Source organism: Myxine glutinosa, chromosome 9, assembly GCF_964187855.1.
Source record: "Myxine glutinosa chromosome 9, kmMyxGlut1.1, whole genome shotgun sequence".
NCBI classification, from domain to species: Eukaryota; Metazoa; Chordata; class Myxini; order Myxiniformes; family Myxinidae; genus Myxine; species Myxine glutinosa.
In genome coordinates, this window is record NC_136269.1 from 106,342,147 (window position 1) to 106,359,343 (window position 17,197).

General features: G+C 45.9%; 1 protein-coding gene across 1 annotated transcript in view; it reads left to right on the forward strand.

Annotated features, from left to right (window-relative positions):
* LOC144893653 (uncharacterized) overlaps positions 1–17,197 on the forward strand; it is a 1,023,192-nt gene that overhangs the window by 106,156 nt on the left and 899,839 nt on the right. The window lies entirely within an intron of this gene.

Here is a 17,197-nt window from a genome sequence, read left to right on the forward strand (position 1 = left end):
CTGTTCACCATCATCTCAGATCATTCCCAATCCAAAACCATGATCTTTTCTACCCTCATTAACCCTTTCCACCCCAGTTCCTCCTCCTTCCATACTTCCAGATTTTCTTCCATGAATCTTTTTCTGTATCCATCTTGTCCACCCCAGACATCCTCTTATGCCCCCCAGACATCCTCTTATGCCCCCCAGACATCCTCTTCTGCCCCCCAGACATCCTCTTCTGCCCCCCAGACATCCTCTTCTGCCCCCCAGACATCCTCTTCTGCCCCCCAGACAAACTCTTCTGCCCCCCAGACATCCTCTTCTGCTCCCCAGACATCCTCTTCTGCTCCCCAGATATCCTCTTATTCCCCACAGCCTTCTCTTCTGCCCCCCAGACATCCTCTTCTGCCAGCCCCCAGACATCCTCTTCTGCAACCCCCCAGACATCCTCTTATGCCCCCCAGACATCCTCTTCTGCCCCCCAGACATCCTCTTCTGTCCCCCAGACATCCTCTTATGCCCCCCAGACATCATATTCTGCCCCCCAGACATCCTCTTCTGCCACCCCCCAGACATCCTCCTCTGCCACCCCCCAGACATCCTCTTATTCCCCACAGCCTTCTCTTCTGCCCCCCAGACATCCTCTTCTGCCAGCCCCCAGACATCCTCTTCTGCAACCCCCCAGACATCCTCTTCTGCCCCCCAGACATCCTCTTCTGCCCCCCAGACATCCTCTTCTGTCCCCCAGACATCCTCTTCTGCCCCCCAGACATCCTCTTCTGCCACTCCCCAGACATCCTCCTCTGCCACCCCCCAGACATCCTCTTCTGCCCCCCAGACATCCTCTTATTCCCCCCAGCCTTCTCTTCTGCCCCCCAGACATCCTCTTCTGCCCCCCAGACATCCTCTTCTGCTAGCCCCCAGACATCCTCTTCTGCAACCCCCCAGACATCCTCCTCTGCCACCCCCCAGACATCCTCTTCTGCCCCCCAGACATCCTCTTCTGCCACCCCCCAGACATCCTCCTCTGCCACCCCCCAGACATCCTCTTCTGCCCCCCAGACATCCTCTTATTCCCCACAGCCTTCTCTTCTGCCCCCCAGACATCCTCTTCTGCCAGCCCCCAGACATCCTCTTCTGCAACCCCCCAGACATCCTCTTCTGCTCCCCAGACACTCTTCTGCTTCCCAGACATCCTCTTCTGCCCCCCCAGACATCCTCTTCTGCTCCCCAGACATCCTCTTCTGCTTTCCAGACATCCTCTTCTGCCCCCCAGACATCCTCTTCTGCTCCCCAGACATCCTCTTCTGCTCCCCAGACATCCTCTTCTGCCCCCCAGACATCCTCTTCTGCCCCCCAGACATCCTCTTCTGCTCCCCAGATATCCTCTTCTGCCCCCCCCCCAGACATCCTCTTCTGCTCCCCAGACACTCTTCTGCTTCCCAGACATCCTCTTCTGCCCCCCCAGACATCCTCTTCTGCTCCCCAGACATCCTCTTCTGCTTTCCAGACATCCTCTTCTGCCCCCCAGACATCCTCTTCTGCCCCCCAGACATCCTCTTCTGCTCCCCAGATATCCTCTTCTGCCCCCCAGACATCCTCTTCTGCCCCCCAGACATCCTCTTCTGCTCCCCAGATATCCTCTTCTGCCCCCCCCCCCCCCCAGACATCCTCTTCTGCTCCCCAGACACTCTTCTGCTTCCAAGACATCCTCTTCTGCCCCCCCCAGACATCCTCTTCTGCTCCCCAGACATCCTCTTCTGCTTTCCAGACATCCTCTTCTGCCCCCCAGACATCCTCTTCTGCTCCCCAGACATCCTCTTCTGCTTCCCAGACATCCTCTTCTGCTCCCCAGACATCCTCTTCTGCTCCCCAGACACCCTCTTCTGCCCCCCCAGACATCCTTTTCTGCCCCCTATTCCTCCCCACCCCCATTGTTTGTTCACCTCCTCCCTCCCCAAGCTTCACACGTGACTTGCACAAGATGTTTTTGTTGTCGTCATTCGTCAAGAACGACTTCCGGTCACCTGTTTTTTTGGTGGTTTCGCCCTTTGCCAGTAACTTGTCTGTGCATCCTCTGCGCTTCCTTTCGATTGCTTTCACCGAATCCTCCTTGGACATATCTGTGCTGAAAATGACGTCAGCATAGCGAGTGACGCATCGTGTTGAAGAGTTTCTCGCAATTTGTCGGAAATTGTTTGGAAAGTCTTTCATGTCGGAAAACCGTGCATTTCCATCCTCAATGAAGACCAGAGTTTTACAACCTTTGAAATAAGTGTTTATGTTCGCACTGCCAACCTTTCCTTGATAAAATGTTTCCTTGCCTCAGGCCTCCTCAATCAGAATATCACTCTCGGGGTCACGAGGTGCACGAAGCACCAGACGAAATACAACATGGAGGAGCCTTCTCACCAATGGTGGATTCATTAATGACATCTTGTGTCTCACACGGCGCGATCGCTCTTCCGAATTTCTGCAGGTCAGCAATAGGAGCGATGAAGACGCGCGGCACGGCGCAACACACAGCACAGGGCACGGTATAGATCAGGGCGCAACACACGGCACGGCACAGATCAGGGCGCAACACACGGCACAGGGCACGGCATATATCACGGCGCAACACACGGCACAGCACAGGGCACGGCATAGATCAGGGCGCAGCACAGGGCACGGCATAGATCAGGGCACGGCATACATCACGGCGCAACACATGGCACGGCACAGTGCACGGCATAGATCAGGGCGCAACACACGGCACAGCTCAGGGCACGGCATATATCACGGTGCAACACAGGGCACGGCATATATCACGGTGCAATGCACGGCACAGCGCACGACATATATCACAGCACGGCACAGTGCACGGCATATATCACGGCACAGCACAGGGCACGGCATAGATCAGGGCGCAACACACGGCACGACATAGATCAGGGTGCAACACACCAGCACAGGGCACAGTATATATCACGGCACAACACACGACACAGCACAGGGCACGGCGTATATCATGGCGCAACACAGGGCACGGCATATATCACGGCGCAACACACGGCACGGCATAGATCAGGGTGCAACACACGGCACGGCACATGGCACGGCACAGCACACACCTCGGCACGGGACATGGCACACGGCTCGGCTCGGCACAGCACAGAACACAACACGGGACACGGCTCGGCACGGGACACGGCTCGGCACAGCACACGGCACGGGACACGGCTCGGCACAGCACAAAGCTCTGGTGGGCGCGCTTCAGCACCTGAACAGCACCAAACGTCTCCCTTCCTTTCCTCCCAAAGTCGGGTTCTTCACGCACCTGGATGGGAATATCGCTCATTAATCCCCGCACCAGAGTGTGATCTCCACTGGGTTGAACCGCCTACAACCAACACCACGTCACCAATCTTCACACCCAGCTCGGTGACCACTTCCACTGCTGGCGGCGCCCCTGAGCGGCCCCGTGGAGTCAACTTCGCGCCATGGAAAATTAAAATGAGCAATTAGAGTTACCTGGCAACCATGGAATCCTTCAAATAGCAGCAGCCAAGGTTCACAGAGGGAACAGCGAGACATCCTGAAATAAAAATCTGTTTTTCCTGTTCAAAGTGGAGTTTATAGACTCGGTTACTATGGACGCCATTTTGATTGCTAAGGGAGGATTCAAGGGATAGATATGGTCACGTGTTCCATGAGTATTGATTCAAATACACAGTTTAACGACACAGTTTTCATATACACAGTTTTCCCCTTTAACAACACAGTATATACCAGTTTAGTGTGCAACCTGAAGGTATTAGCTTAACCTGTAACTGATACGGAACAGTTTGGCCTATCTTATAAATAATGCTAAGTGTTTGTGTGTTTGATATTTGCAAACATCGAAGATTTTTCAAGTCCAAGTAAGCGAGTACTGTATATTGGTTGGTCACGTGTGTTATTCCGTCTGTCTGTACGTCAATCTCCTGCAGCCGACAGGTCATAATTTTCAACCGATCTCCACGAAACTTCACCAAATGGCAGAGATGGCCTTAAGCAAGAGCCCTATTGATTTTGAAGTCAAAAGGTCAACATAGGCCAAAGGTCACCAACTTTGTCGAATTTCTAAAATCCTCAATTTTCATCCGATTGATTTGCAATTTGAACAGGATTTCCATATTTGATCATTTAATGCAACCACAAATTATTTTTAAGGTTAAATTAGTTTTCGGGATTTCGTGTCTTCCTGTTTGTGCATTTGTCTGTTAATCTTTCACGGCTGAACCGTAGCACGTATTGACCCTAAATTGTGGATGTAGGTACTTCAGAGTCTGGTCAAGGTTTTAATTGCCCCCCCCCCACCCCCTCCCCCCCACAATTCCCTACAAATCTCCTACAAATCCCCCACTCCACAACGAAATTCTCTATCTGTGTGTTTGTGTAAATCTGAAATCATAGAAAAAAAATGGCACCGCAAAGCGGGCGTAACCCCTCAGCCCATGCATGGGGGAAACCAATTTCAAGATGGCTGCCGTGGCGGCCATATTGAAAATCGCAGCGCGCCCATTTTCGAAAGGAACCTTCCGCTACCCAACCCCAACACACACAGCAAACATGGATTTAATCGGACAAGCCGTTCTGCTCGAAATTGACGGAAACCAATTTCAAGATGGCTGCCGTGGCGGCCATATTGAAAATCGCAGCGCGCCCATTTTCGAAAGGAACCTTCCGCTACCCAACCCCAACACACACTGCAAACATGGATTTAATCGGACAAGCCATTCTGCTCGAAATTGACGGAAACCAATTTCAAGATGGCTGCCGTGGCGGCCATATTGAAAATCGCAGCGCGCCCATTTTCGAAAGGCACCTTCCTCTACTCAACCCCAACACACACAGCAAACATGGATTTAATCGGACAAGCCGTTCTGCTCGAAATTGACGGAAACCAATTTCAAGATGGCTGCCGTGGCGGCCATATTGAAAATCGCAGCTAGCCCATTTTCGAAAGGAACCTTCCTCTACCCAACCCCAACACACACTGCAAAAATGGATTTAATCGGACAAGCCGTTCTGCTCGAAATTGACGGAAACCAAAAGTTGATGGACGCCCGGATGGCTGCCGTGGCGGCCATATTGAAAATCGCAGCGCGCCCATTTTCGAAAGGAACCTTCCTCTACTCAACCCCAGCACACACTGCAAAAATGGACTTAATCAGACAAGCTGTTCTCCTTGAAATTGATGGAAACCAAAAGTTGACGGACGCCCGGGCAACGCCCATGACGACAATACCCCGTAGCCCAATTTGGGCTGAGGGGTGAAAACGGGTGGGCCAATCCACACCAAATTTTGCTGATGTGCTGGGGGTACTCAAGGTCAGGCCAAGGGCACAACCCCCACCCCCATCCCCTGCCCTCCAGCAAGTTTCTTGCGAAACGATCGCCAAGTGGCTTAAGCACTCAAGCAAGCACTCCATTTGAAACCATTGATAAGGAACGGTTGGCTTGGTAAGCACTTGCTAGCTGCTTGGTAGCTGAACATACCCAAGATTATCTGTTTGGGTGAACTAGGATTGAAAGGCCAAATAGGCCAGGGGGGGGGGGGGGGCATTGAAGACCAACCTCTCCCCAGTACAATTTCTCATGGACACTAAATTATTCACTTGGATGAACTGAATGAAAAAAAACAAATGTTCCCAGAAAAATAACTCATTTGCATTTTATCAAATTGAGCTGTTTCCTTGGCAACTTATCGGAAATTGAACCACAGCAGCTCGATCATTAAATCGGTCTCAGTTTTTAAGATACAATTAGAAATCTGGGACCAAATCGAGACTACATGCATTTCCCCTTTAACACCTATTGTTGTTTTGTCAATTAGCTCATTTGCATAATCATGAATATTCATTAAATTGAGAAATTTGTTGATTTTCAGATGTATAAACACACATGCAGAGAATTGATAAATGAATCCCTTGATGACATCTTGTGTCTCACACACTACGCGATCGCTCTTCCGAATTTCTGCAGGCCGCAGGTCAGCAATAGGAGTGATGAAGACGCACGGCACGGGACACGGCACAGGACATGGCACTCTTTATATACTTTATCAAGCACCAGAACACACCCTTGAACCAGGTGGAGAAGGACGCGTGTAGAGAGTACAAGTACAAAAAATAGTGCGGGGAATGCAGAAAGCAAGAGCGAGGAGCACATGACACAGTCACAGTACCCTCATAGGGGCCACTGAGCACACACCGAGGTGCACGTATGGAGGAACGAAAGCAAAAAGCAAGACCAATGAGCACAGGGGACTAGAGGAGGTAAGGACAAATATGAGAAAGATGTGAAATGACCACAAAATTAGTTCCACAAATTATCATGAAACGTGTAGATGTCCGGCGTGTCCCAGAGGAAAGCAAATCTAAACACTCTCAACTTAACTCAGCAACGAGATTAATGGTCACGAGGTACAAAAGCAATAAAACCTTGTGTGGTACAAAACCTATTAAAATCATTATTGTATTAAAATCGAAGTATATACTTAACACTGTGTGGTGTATCGTGTTCTATGAACTCTCTGAAGCAGTTTGTTTTACGCACATTTATAAAGGCTGTTAATATATACAGTGATAATAAAAGGGTGTGTGCGTGTGTCTCCTCCATAACTCCAACACCATAAAACCGAGCGGACCCAAACTTTGCATGCATACTTCTCAAACTCCAAGGGATTGCATTAATGAGAACTGGGTGTTTCGGTGTGTTTGAACACCCTTTTTGAAATTATTTACGCTAAAATTAGAAACAGGCGTATCTTTGGTCAGCCTGCTCTGCTTGGGGTCTTAATGCTGCCATTTTGTCTGCTCAACTCAAGTACGCCTTGCCTCAGAACAGGTCGGTTTCTGTACAATAAAGCTTCATATCTATGAATGGTAATATCGCTGATCTGCATACCTATGAATCGTGTATTCCTGTATACATCGCAATGCTTATAAACGCTAGTGATTGTGCCTTTATTTAATTTCTGTACACGTTTTACTTCTACCATGCGATAAGCTCGATAACCTCTTCACCTGAACTGAATTTCACATTTTTTACTGCGTTATTGACCTTAGTGGCAGTTTCGACTGCTAAAAAAAGTGGTCATTTGTCTAATTTAGACATTGCTGGATACTCCGGGCATTTCAACAGATTTGTTGGAGGTGCTTGCTCGAGTGCTTAAGCCGCTTGGCGAGCGCTCTACAACCTGCTTGGTAATGGTACACCGTAGATTCACCATTCTCTTACCTTTCTATTTGTTTTATTTCCCATTTTGCTTAAATATTTGTCATGACCTTGTTGCTCTAGTTTGAGTGATATTCTCGATGTTTGTTTGTATGCATGGGAAGAGTTGGGTTGGGAGTCCGGGAGAAGGCAGGGGAGTGGATGGGATGAGGGAGGGGAAGGGGTGGGAGCTGTAGGTCGAGTCGCATCCCCCAAGGGAAGCCCATGTTATAATCTCTTTTAAAATGGTACATGCTGTTTGAAAATGACGAGTAGTTTTATATCCCCAACCCTTCTCTCTCCACCACTCCTCTCTCTACCCCACCTCTTTCCCCCCCCCTTAACACCTGCTCTCCCTCCCCCACCCCTCTCTTCTCTCTTCTCTCCCCCACCCCCGTCTCTCCCCTACTCCTTTCCCCTCCATTCTCCCTTCTCCCCTCACCTCTCGTTCCCTACCTGCCTCCCCTCCTCCCCTACCATGAATGTTCAAGAAAATACATATTGTACAAGTACGAGTGGGGTCACCCATGGGAATCCCACAGGCATGGACATGTGTGACATTTCGACATATTGGGTTAGATGCTGCACCTGCACATTCAGTTTCACAAAATGGTTACTGCCAATTTATCAGACCCACAAATAATGTAATCTACACAATATATTTACTTCTGATAACATGCGAATGCATGTGCGTGCACATGGGAAATACAGTTTGAAATGTGTTATTACATCTCATGTAAAATGTAACTTTAAGAGCTCAAATCCTCTCCCTTCCACATCACGCACACGGGGGAGAGTGGGTCACACACGGGGGAGAGTGGGTCACACACACACACATAGTGGGTCACACACACACACACACACATCTTGTTTTTTCATTTCTGTTCCTCACAATTCTATCTCTCTCTTTTATTCACAGACACACACACACACACACACACACACACACACACACACACACACACACACACACACACACACACACACACACACACACACACACACACACACACACACACACATCTTGTTTTTCTATTTTTGTTTCTCACAATTCTATCTCTTATGATTTTCAATTCTTATTTCTCTTTTTCAATTCTTATTCAACATATGCATTTAATTAATTGTACAGTATTGGTAGCTCCTAAACTTAAATATAACTAATTTAAAGGATTTCTCTAAATGATGTTAATTTCACAACATCCCATATTCATCTTTATTTAAATTGGAAACCTCAAAACATAGTTCCTCTACCTAAAGCAAGAACGTTAACCTGTAAGCAATTGACTAGTTTCCCGACTGCACGGATCATCATCTGGGCACCGTTCTTCCTCGAGGTTTCGATCCTTTCAGCCGAGGACCTCTCCAAATGGCGGATCCACAACCTCGATCGTGGGTCCACATCAATAGATGGTCAATCAGTAGATCCACAACCTCGATCATGGATCCACATCAATAGATGGTACATCAGTAGATCCACAACCTCAGTTGCGTCTTGGCAATCAGTCAACTCATCAATGCAACATCACTTATTCCAACTTTACTCGCAATAGGATTTAATGTATTATCATATATTTATAACTTTCCTTACACACTCGATAACATTACAATATTATATCATGCACATCTTACCTTAAATACACCAATCTACCAACCAGCACGACCACACCACCTACCTCTTGATCAAACTGTATTTCGAATGTTCAAACTGTCACCTATAACGGTTTTTGGCATGCTGCCATATCCTAGCAACCACTGATTGATTTGTAGCAACATTGATTTGCAGAATATTTAATTATTATATTGTACTGTATTTACATAAATATCTCATGAATAATATTTTTACTATTCGTATTGTATTTTACTAATTCGATTTGGTGTCGTTTTGTGATTTTAAAGAAAACTTGTTTGAATCTACCAACTGCAGCTCCCTGCGCTAACATACGTCTGACTAGTTGTTGTAATCTATTGACACGTTCAGAGCTGTGTGTGGTTGCTCTCACAGTCCTAATTATTTCACCTGCAACTGTACCATAAAATAGCTTTTTGGGAATGTTGCTGTCTAAGAAAGGCATTCGTACAATGTGGAATGGAAATGCATCTCGTTTATCAAATAATTTGGTGTGAAATTTATTATTATGGATGTCAATTTGTAATTCTAAAAAGGAAACTGAAGTGGAAGTTTGGTTTTCCTTTTTAAATTCAAGTTCTTTTGGATATATATCATCATGAAGCTGCTCAAATATAAATCCATTGTTAATTGCCAACAAATAATCAATGAACCTGAAGATGTTTCCGCATCTTCGTGCAGTTGTTAATTTATTCCTGCACATGTTCTGGACCCAATCAAACTCGTACATGTGCAGAAACAAGTTGGCAAAGAAAGGGGCCGGATCTGAACCCATGGGTATGCCCACTGTCTGCTGGAGTATATTGGGATCTGAACCCATGGGTATGCCCATTGTCTGCTGGAGTACCTTGGGATCTGAACCCATGGGTATGCCCACTGTCTGCTGGAGTATCTTGGGATCTGAATCCATGGGTATGCCCATTGTCTGCTGGAGTATCTTGGGATCTGAACCCATGGGTATGCCCACTGTCTGCTGGAGTAGCTTGGGATCTGAATCCATGGGTATGCCCATTGTCTGCTGGAGTATCTTGGGATCTGAACCCATGGGTATGCCCATTGTCTGCTGGTGTACCTTGGGATCTGAACCCATGGGTATGCCCACTGTCTGCTGGAGTATCTTGGGATCTGAATCCATGGGTATGCCCATTGTCTGCTGGAGTATCTTGGGATCTGAATCCATGGGTATGCCCACTGTCTGCTGGAGTATCTTGGGATCTGAATCCATGGGTATGCCCATTGTCTGCTGGAGTATCTTGGGATCTGAATCCATGGGTATGCCCACTGTCTGCTGGAGTAGCTTGGGATCTGAATCCATGGGTATGCCCATTGTCTGCTGGAGTATCTTGGGATCTGAACCCATGGGTATGCCCACTGTCTGCTGGAGTATCTTGGGATCTGAATCCATGGGTATGCCCACTGTCTGCTGGAGTAGCTTGGGATCTGAATCCATGGGTATGCCCACTGTCTGCTGGAGTATCTTGGGATCTGAATCCATGGGTATGCCCATTGTCTGCTGGAGTATCTTGGGATCTGAAGCCATGGGTATGCCCACTGTCTGCTGGAGTATCTTGGGACCTGAACCCATAGGTATGCCCACTGTCTGCTGGAGTATCTTGGGATCTGAACCCATGGGTATGCCCATTGTTTGCTGGAGTATCTTGGGATCTGAACCCATGGGTATGCCCATTGTCTGCTAGAGTATCTTGGGATCTGAACCCATAGGTATGCCCACTGTCTGCTGGAGTATCTTGGGATCTGAACCCATGGGTATGCCCACTGTCTGCTGGAGTATCTTGGGATCTGAACCCATGGGTATGCCCATTGTCTGCTGGAGTATCTTGGGATCTGAACCCATAGGTATGCCCACTGTCTGCTGGAGTATCTAGGGATCTGAACCCATGGGTATGCCCATTGTTTGCTGGAGTATCTTGGGATCTGAACCCATGGGTATGCCCACTGTCTGCTGGAGTATCTTGGGATCTGAACCCATGGGTATGCCCATTGTCTGCTGGAGTATCTTGGGATCTGAACCCATGGGTATGCTCATTGTCTGCTCGAGTATCTTGAGATCTGAACCCATGGGTATGCCCATTGTCTGCTAGAGTATCTTGTTGCCAAGTGCAAAGAAACTGTTGTTTAGTAGAAATCGAATACTTTCTTTGAGTTTACTTTTTGAAAAACTGCATGAATATTGATTTTTATCCTTTACAGACCAGTGTGCTCTATTTTGATGTACATTAATGTATACTCTATTACCTCCTGCAAATGCTTTATCTACTGCTCTGTCCAATGCGGTTACCAGCTTGTCATGTGGAATGTTTGTGTACAATGTGGAAAAATCAAAGGTTGAAAGACATTTTGCCTTACCCTTGTTATTAATGTTGTGGACACTGTCGATTACCGGTTTGGAATTGTCAATGATCCAGAATTTCTTAATACCAGAATAAAACTTCACTTTTTCATGGTAGTTTTTAAAGCATTTATAGATTAGTTTCATTGCCGCTGCTATACTGCCCGACAAAGGTTTCAAACTACATTCTCTACTTGCGACGATGAACCTCATCTTACAAGGGTGTTTGTGCATTTTTGGGATCCAGTAAATGAATGGTAATTTATGGTGTTTATCCGGAACTAGCAGTCTTCTCACCGTTGAGTGATTTGTATGGTGTTGTATCAAGTCTGTTTTGTTATTGGTTCACGAGTTATCAAGTGACCACTATATTCGTCATGGGTGTGTGTCTGTCTGTCTGTCTCTCTGTGTGTGTGTGTGTGTGTGTGTCTGTCTGCAGCATAACTAACCGATGATATCATCCGATCTTGATGAAACTTGGGTGGGACGTTGATATCATGATCTAGTTGTGTCCTGCCTGGAGTGGGCGTATTGCGCCCATTGTGGGCGGAGCCACGCCAGAAAAAGATGTCTTTTTAGGGGGTAATCGATTTCAAGCTACATCTTCTCTGAGGGGTTTGGTGAAATCTGACAGGGGTTTCGGTATTTGGTTCGGCCAATGTCATGTGTCTAGCCCCACGGAGCTCGATTTTTCATTTTTTTTCCTCATTTTTTTTTTTTTTTTCATTTCATTTTTAACCGAATTTTCGGTATTGTGTAGCTAACTAACCTCATAACTGATTATACATTATTTTCTATCTCATTTCAAGGTCAGTTACCTTCGTTTTGACATTTCCGGCCCTGGCCTGTCCGGGCCTGTTTTGGTTATAATCCGTCCTTTGTCATTGAATACCGCTCGCTCGTGAACCATCGTCGTCTCCTGACTTGTTGTTACTTATTTTGTAGGTCTTTGAAATTCCCGTGTCTAGGCCCAATTCTTCCAAAAGTGTTTGAATATAGAATGTTTTACATACAAATGTAATATTATTATTTGCTTTGTCAATTGGAACAATAACATATTGTGTTTGCAGCTGCCTTAAGCGATCACGTGTCTCTGGATTGTTTAAAATTGCCTTTGGATTATTGATTCGAACTTTTCTTTTCAAATCAACAACTCTCCTTTTCACATGTTTCTCTACCTCCTCCAACCATAAAGCCATTTGTGTGTTTGGTACTTTATGTTTATCAATTTGTTCTTTCATCCATTCGCCCAGTCCCATCATTGTAAGTTCCATTGCTTTATTCCAGTTTATTCTTTTATTTTCTCTATAATTTGGTCCTTTTGTAAGTAATGCACGTAATCTTTTATCTTTCACTATTCTGAGATCACCTGTGATGACGTGTTTCTGATGTGGATCTTTGAATGCGGAATGTTCACAATTACAATGATGTGTGTTATTTAACCATTCCTCTACAGTCACGTGAAAAAGTAAGTACACCTTTGGCTCTAATAGGTGGTATTGCCCCCTTTGGCAGAAACAACCTCAAGTAGGCGTTTCTTATAACTGTCTACCAGTCTCTGACATCGACTGGGAGAAATTTTTGCCCACTCCTCCTTGCAGAATTCTTTCAGCTGTGCGATGTTTGAGGGGTTTCTTGCATGCACAGCTCGTTTCAAATCCCTCCACAACATCTCATGGGATTTAGATCCGGGCTTTGACTTGGCCATTCCAGAACCCTCCATTTCTTTCTTTTCAGCCATTCCTTGGTGGATTTACTGGTATGTTTAGGGTCATTTTCATGTTGCAAGGTCCACCTTCGGTTGAGCTTCAACACTCCGACAGATGGCCTCACATTATCCTCAAGCACCCTCTGATGCAATGAAGAATTCATCGTGGATTCTATGATGTTGAGCTGCCCAGGCCCTGATGCAGCAAAGCTGCCCCAAACCATAATATTTCCACCACCATGCTTTACAGTTGGTATCAGGTTCTTGTGGTCAAATGCTGTCTTTGGTTTTCGCCAAACATGTCTTCTGGTACTGTGGCCAAATAGCTCTACCTTTGACTCATCTATCCAGAGCACATTGTTCCAGAAGTGCTGGTCTTTGCCTCGGTGTTCATTGGCAAACTTTAGTCTTGCCCTGATGTTCTTTCTGGACAACAAAGGTTTGCTCCTGGCACACCTCCCATGTAGATCAAATTTGTGCAGCCTCTTTCTAATGGTAGACTTGTGCACTTTGACATCAACAGTGGCAAGAGCTACCTGTGGGTCCCGTGATGACATTCTGGGGTTCTTAGAGACTTCTTTCAGCATCTTGCGGTCTGCTCTCGGGCTAAACATGCTGGGGCGGCCTGGCCTGAACAAGTTGGCAGTTGTTTGGAATATTCTCCACTTGTAGATGATCTTCCGGACAGTCGAATGATTGATTTCAAATTGTTTGGAGATCTTTTTAAATCCCTTCCCAGACTCGTAGGCATTTATAACCTTCTTTCTGAAGGCTTCAGAGAGCTCTTTTGATCTAGGCATGGTGACGCCACACACTTCAACAACAAAGAGCAAACCAAACTAAATGTCTGAGGTTTAAATAAGACAGGTTCCTCCAAGATCCTCTCTAACGATGTTCTAATCATTTGCACCTGAGCTGGTGCACTTGATTCAAATTTTAGGTATTTGAAATAGTGATAAATGTAGGGGTGTACTTACTTTTTCCACATGCAAAATTTGCATTTATGTTTATTTAAATTATACAATGGACTACAAAATGTAAATGTTTCATGATATTTGTTATATTATATCACCTTTATCTATCAATATTGTTGAAATGAAGATCAAATAGCTGTATGTTGAAATATGTTGAAAAAGTCAAAACTTTACATGGGGTGTACTTACTTTTTCACGTGACTGTATACACACACACACACACTGCACTGGGGAGTGGGTCACCCATCGAGGGAGTGGATCACCCACGGGGGGAGTGGATCACCCACGGGGGTTGTGGGGGCGCATCACCCATGGGGGGCTGGGGGTGGATCCACCCACTGGCGGGGGGGGGGGGGGGGGGGATGGATCACCCACGGGGGAGGGGGGGTGGGGCGGGTAACATACAGAGGGGGAGGGGAGGTAACACACACGGGGGAGTGGGAGAGGATCACGACGTTCATTGGTATCTCGTTCTGTTCCCTCATTCTTTTATTCATTTTGAAAATGGCAGTTACAAATAACCCTCATGCAACTCATTGAGACAGCGCTGACATGAAGAATCAGGAATGGCCACCCACATGCCCCCACATTACGTAACCTTGAGCTAAAGACAGCTCGGATGCACACGACGCATATGGAGCATATTCTGACGTCGAGAGCAAGTCGCACCAAGAATCTGACAAAAAAAACGCGATGAAAAAACGTGAAATGGAGTTTCTTTATTAATCCTGAATGTGTACAGATTGATTCAGCCTTGAAAACTCGTGCGAAAACCCCAAAAAATATATATTAAAGATTTCAAGATTTTATTTCGAGAAAAAAATCTTCTTTGGGCGGTGTATAATCGCTCCGAACGAAACAGACATTGCCTGCTGAGTGGGTTGTTGTAATCAAAATGTTATAATTGTTGCTGTAATTAATATATCTCGGCAATTTCCCATGTGTGCGTGAATTTTCTCAATTATAGCTGAAACCGAGATTAAAACCATCGATAAAAATGAAATCAGATCGTGAATTACAGTCGAGATAAAGGCTATGGTATGGGCCTTTGAAAATTCATTTCGTTCTATAAACGGTAACTTTCATCGGATTTTATTCCTGTTTTTTTCAACCTAGTCTAAAACTATGTTAGCGACTGTTAAAAATGAAATGATATATCGAATTAGAGTTGAAATAAAACTGTGAGAGAGAGCAAGACACCACGGGCCTAACAAAACGGGCCTCAAAGATATGCGAGTAAATAAAATGGTGGATATTATTTTGTTTTTGAAGCCTCTTCCAGAATGGGTGGAGCTACTCTCTCAACGGAGTAAGCCTCACCCCCGGACAGACGTCCGACAGACAGACAGACAGACAGACAGAATCACCTACGGAGAATATATATATTTATATATATATGCATCTGTGTGTGTATGTATATGTGTATATATATTGAGTGTTCCACCATGTTTGTTTGGTGCTGTGGATTCTGGATGTGGAGGTGTTGTTGTTGTTCGCACTGGCTGGGGGTGGGGGTATGTACGCATCCAGGTGCAGTTGCTGCATGTGGATGTGTATGTGCCCCTGCTGGCCCACCTTAGCTGACCGTATCGAGGTTGAAGGGCCGAAACGGGATGATGCTGAGGACTTCGACTGAGGACCCGATCAGTGCGGCACACTTGTGACCAGGTGTGTTTTGAACTTTATATATATATACATATATATATATATATATATATATATATATATATATATATATATATATATATATATATATATATATACATACATACATACATACATACATACATACATACATACATACATACATACATACACACACACACTTCTCCTTTTAGCAATAGATGCAAAAATCTAGTATAAGTTCTTGTGGCCCCAGAACCAATAAAGATATATATTTATAACAGCCCTCACAGCTCCCTCCTCCCAACCAACATGATTAATAGTAAATAATCATCATTTTCAAACGTCCGTTAATCTTACCCCGTACATTTACAAGCCCCAGATATGACCCCCTTGCTGTTAAGAAGCATCCAAACCAGATACAGTGTCTCCCTCAGGGAAGTCTGCCTGGTACAGTACATCTCGCTCCCACTTAAATATATCTGGCACAAGCCTTGTTTGTTTTCACACTGTGAAGATGTTCTTTGTCGATTAGTTGGTAACCATCACTTCGTTAGTAATGATGCACGGCATCGTCTTTCCAATTGCAGATGTCTATTAAATAAATCACCAAGCCTGCCATGTTCACAGGAAGCACCCCACAAGATTCAAACTCCACTCACTGGCAGTGATTTTTCAGGGGTTTGGGTAGCACGCGCCCGTCCACACTACTTCGGGCCTTGCACTGGTCCACATCGCCCTGAGTCTGCAGTATGGACAGCTGTAAGATGTCAGCCTTGTTGACGAGCTGAGAAAGTTCATTAACACCTAAATCTTTTGTTGTACATAGGCACAACCAACCCTTTCTCAAGTACTTTATCAAGCATTTTCAACTTATTTTAGAAGCGTTAGAACCTCTTATTTTAGAGCCATTTTACCTAACAATCATTTTCTCGCAAGCATTATACATTTTAAGATGGCCACTGTTAGGATGTTTTGCGCATGTGTGCAAAGCATTGTCGGGCGGACTAATCATTCCAAAAGTCCCATATTGTTGGTTGGCAGGATATCTCTCTGGATTGGAAGCAGAAATTTGAGTGGTTATTCTTCTTCCTATGCAGCATATGGCTGTGGGTAACGTTATTCAGTGGGAGTGCTGCTGATGCAGTGCCCCCTTTTGGTGAGAGCAGGAATTTTGAATTTGGCCATCGTGTCAGCGACAGCTCACCGACTATGGTCGACATCATGGGATCTTTAAAATCCAACTATTGATGGCAGATGGGATGCCCTGTTAACGTCCTTCCAAGGTACAAGTAGAGCACACAAATTGATGTCTCACCATGCCTGCAAAATACCAGGGTGACAGTTTGTAGCTCGGCCCAGATTTGAACCCAGGCTCCACCGCATAGAGGTGAGTGGGCATACCTCCAGGCCATCTGGCCAAATGTATGAGTACTAAATACGATTCTCGTTGCAACAGTGGTAAAGTAGCTTGAAACCGCTTGCTTTACCAGTCGTCCAAACGTTTGAGGTAGGATTGGCTTGGCCTGAGGTGGTCCTGGCTTTGGTGCTCATCCTATGCTCGGTGCTTTGAGGGTTGGCGATCCGGGCTTGAGGGGTGGCACTCACGTTGGCGGGTCAGAGCTGGGAGCCAGGGCGTTGGGCGGACGGAGCAGGCGCTGTGCAGTGCGCATTTTATGGCCAAACCAAGC